Genomic DNA, 4,176 nt, shown 5'->3' on the forward strand with positions numbered 1-4,176 from the left:
ACAGGAGAATCACTTGAGCCCGGGAGGTGGAGGTTGCAGTGAGCTGAGATCGCACCACTGCACTCCAGCCTAGGCAAAAAGAGTGAGACTCCGTCTCAAAAAAAAAAAGAAAAAAATTACTTATGAGTGTATTATCTTTAGCTATTCATATGCATTGTCAAATCTCTGGGTCTCTAAATTCTAGCAAATGTTCCTCTTTTTCATAATGCTAATATCTTACATGTCTGAACTAGAGTTTTTTTTTTTTTTTTTTAGATTGTTGGACAATCGCAAGGGAGAAACTTTCTCTCCCACTTTTGATGTTTCTTCCTTTTGGAGGGAATGTAATTAGTGTAACTCCTGACCTTTCTGCACCTCTTTATTAGCTCTTCCCAGGGAAGTCATTTATTTGATGGGTAAATTTGAGATGTAAATACTTGAGCATGTATGCTCTGCTTAGCTTTTCTTCATCCTCTGGGAAACTGATTAAATTTAAACACACACACACACACACACACACACACACACACACCCCAAGCCATGCTTCAGCCAATCATAGAGCCAACTACCAGCCAATGACCAAAAAGCCAGCCAGCTGTGAGTTATATAACTAGGGACTTTCACTGGATCATACCTAAGAAAGGCAAATGCCTAGCTGTAGCCAATGAAGGAACTTCTTTACTTTTGCCTCCATGTTCATTCAGCCTATAAGCATGCTGCTGCTCATGCTGTTAAAGTGGAGCTCTCTAAAGTTGTTTTTTTTTTTTTTTGTGAGACAAAGTCTTGTGCTGTCACCCAGGCTGGAGGGCAGTGGCATGATCACACCTCACTGCAGGCTACAAGTAACTGGGACTACAGGCATGCACCACCATGCTGGGCTATTTTTTTTTTTTTACTTTTTGGTAGAGACAAGGTCTCACCATGTTGCCTAGGCTCGTTTTGAATTCCTAGGCTCAAGCGATCCTCCCACCTCAGTTTCCTAAAGTATTAGAGTTACAGGCATGAGCCACTGCACCCAGCCTTGAACTTATTCCAATTTTGAGTGCTGCCTCATTCACGAATCCTTTATTGCTCAAATAAATTGTTAAATTTATTTTATGTGAAGCCTTTACCAGTGGTAATCATTGTCTTTAGGCAATAAAAAACAGATGGATAGAAAAGAATAAATGCTTAGTAAAGAAACCACACGATACTTATGCTTTGGCTAAAAAAAAAAAATTGGAATGAAAATTTTTATACAATGTTGCTAATTGTATCATATGAATAAAAGCTACGATTTTTAAATAAATTATTAACATTATTCACTTCTTGCATTATTCTGGATACACATATTTTAGTGACCTACAAAGCCCTATGTAATCTGTGCTCCATTCCCTTCCCACCCCTCTGAGATCATCTCTTATCATGATCCCACTCATTCACTCTATGCCAGCCATATGGCCTCCTTGCTGTTCCTCCAGCACACCCACCTTTTCCTGCCTCACTGCCTTCACCTGTGCTGCTCCCACTGCCTGGTTGCTCTTCTCCCACATGTATCCGTGGTTTGTTCCCTCTCTTCACCAAAGGCTCTATGGAAATGTCACTTTCACAGGGAGTCCTTCCCTGACTATCCCATTACAAATACCACTGTTGCCTTGCCCAGTGCTGACGGCCCTGTGCCTGTCCCCGGTTTGAGGCTTGGTCCTCTTTGCCCGTGTCCATCATTCTGTGCAGAAGCACTGCCAGAATGTCTCATTAACTACTCTATGAAGTTGCTGACATTGGTTTGGCCGCCTGGGGATGCAAGGCCCTGGACTCTGAGGAGAACAAGAAGCCATGCCTGATGCACGTATAGGAGCTGTACTCAGCCTCCAAGCCACTGAAGGGTGCCCGCATCACCGGCTGCCTGCACATGACTGTGGAGACAGTCGTCCTCACTGAGACCCTCCTTGTCCTGGGTGCTGAAGTGCAGTGGTCCAGCTGCAACATCTTCTCCACCCAGGACCATGCAGCAGCTGCCATTACCAAGGCTGGGATTCCAGTGAACGCCTGGAAGGGAGAAACGGAAAAGTACCTTTGGTGCACCAAGCAGACACTGTACTTCAAGGACAAGCTCCTCAACATGATTCTGGACATCACTGGGAACCTCACCAACCTCACCCACACTAAGTACCCACAACTCCTGTTGGGCATCAGAGACATCTCCGAGAAGACCATGACTGAGGTCCACAACCTATACAAGATGATGGCCAATGGGATCCTGAAGGTGTCCGCCATCAGTATTAATGATTCTGTCACCAAGAGCAAGTTTGACAACCTCTATGGCTGCCACCAGTCCCTCCTCAGATGGCATCAAGTAGGCCATAGGTGTGATGATTGCCAGCAAGGTAGCTGTGGTAGCGGGCTATGGTGATGTGGGCAAGGGCTGTGCCCAGGCCCTGCAGGGTTTCGGGGCTCACGTCATTATCACTGAGATCGACCCCATCAATGCACTGCAGGCTGCCATGCAGGGCTATGAGGGGACCACCACCATGGAGAAGGCCTGTCAGGAGGGCAACATCTTTGTCACCACCACAGGCTGTGTTGACATCATCCTTGGCTAGCTGCCCAACAGGCACTTTGAACAGATGAAGGATGATGCCATCGTGTGTAACACTGGACACTCTGACGTGAAAATCGATGTCAGGTGGCTCAACAAGAATGCTATGAAGAAGGTGAACATCAAGCCCCAGATGGACCAGCACTGGCTAAAGAATGGGCGTGGCACCATCCTGCTGGCTGAGTGTCAGCTGGTCTACCTGGGTTGTGCTATGGACCAACCCAGCTTTGTGATGAGTAACTCCTTCACCAACCATGTGATGGTGCAGATTGAGCTGTGGACCCACTCACACAAGTACCCCATTGAGATTCACTTCCAGCTGCATGAGGCAGTGGCTGAAGCCCATCTGGGCAAGGTGAACATGAAACTGACCAAGCAGACTGAGAAGCAGGCCCAGTACCTGGGCGTGTCCTGTGATAGTCCCTTCAAGCTGGATCACTACCACTACTGAGAGCCAGGCCTGTCCTTCACCTTCCAGCTGTTGTCCTTGCCCAGGCCCCGCCTCTCCTCCCTAAGAGCAAATGGCACCAACTTTGTGATTGGCTTACCAGTGTTCCCCATCGACTCCCTGGGGCTGGTCAGTCAGTTTTCGGCCTGTGCTGCATCCCTCGTGCTTTTCCAAGTGTGGCAAAGGGAATTGATAGGACCCTCCTCAAGCCCTGATCATGATGGAGGTACAAGGGAGGCAGCCACAGGGAACCATGAGCTCAGTGGTCTCGGAACTGCTCACTAAGTCAGTCCTTCCTTAGCCTGGAAGTTGGTAGTGGAGTCACAAAACCCATGTATTAATACTTTACCATCTAGGCCTTCACCTGGTCTGTGGACTTATACCTGTGTGCCTGGTTTACAGGCTCAGTGGTTCCTCAGCCCACGACAGATGAGAAGGAGCTATATTGAAGGGCAAGGAGGAACTGTTTGAATTTTCCTGAGAGCCTGGCTTAGTGCTGGGCCTTCTCTTAAACCTCGTAACAACGAGGTTGGTACTTTTAGTCCTTGTTTTACAGGAGTTAGAATAGACTGTTAAGGCACAACTGAGGAAAGACAGAGAAGTAACAGCCAGAGGTTGAGAGGGGCCATTAAAACATAAAAGCATAGATCTGCCACCACTTTGTAACAAGATGGTTTCTATCGCAACCCCAGATAATAATTTGGCTTATGTTTATATAATGTTTAAAGAAAGCAATAAGGTGGGTACATAAAAATCTTAGTGCCAAAACACACACACACACACACACACACACACACACACACAATCACTGTTGGCCAGGCACAGTGGCTCACACCTGTAATCCCAGCACTTTGGGAGGCCGAGGCAGGAGGATCACTTCAGCCAGGAGTTCAAGACCAGCCTGGATGACAAGGTGAAACCCCATCTCTACAAAAAATACGAAAATTAGTTGGGGATAGTGGTGCATGCCTGTAGTCCCAGCTACTAGAGAGGCTGAGGTGGGACGGTCACTTGAGCCTGGGAGATCGAAGCTGCAATGAGCCATGAACATGCCACTGTACTCCAGCCTGGGCAACAGAGCAAGACCCTGTCTCAAAAACAACAACAACAACAACGAAACCCACAAACAAACAAAAACCACTGTCCTTGCTAGTCCTTTATCCTGTTTTAC

General features: G+C 47.2%; 1 pseudogene; it reads left to right on the plus strand.

Annotated features, from left to right (window-relative positions):
• Positions 1-1,705: 1,705 nt before the first annotated feature.
• On the plus strand, positions 1,706-3,008 carry LOC116482331 (adenosylhomocysteinase-like; annotated as a pseudogene).
• Positions 3,009-4,176: the final 1,168 nt, after the last annotated feature.

Source organism: Hylobates moloch, unplaced genomic scaffold, assembly GCF_009828535.3.
Source record: "Hylobates moloch isolate HMO894 unplaced genomic scaffold, HMol_V3 SCAFFOLD_14, whole genome shotgun sequence".
Classification (NCBI taxonomy): domain Eukaryota; kingdom Metazoa; phylum Chordata; class Mammalia; order Primates; family Hylobatidae; genus Hylobates; species Hylobates moloch.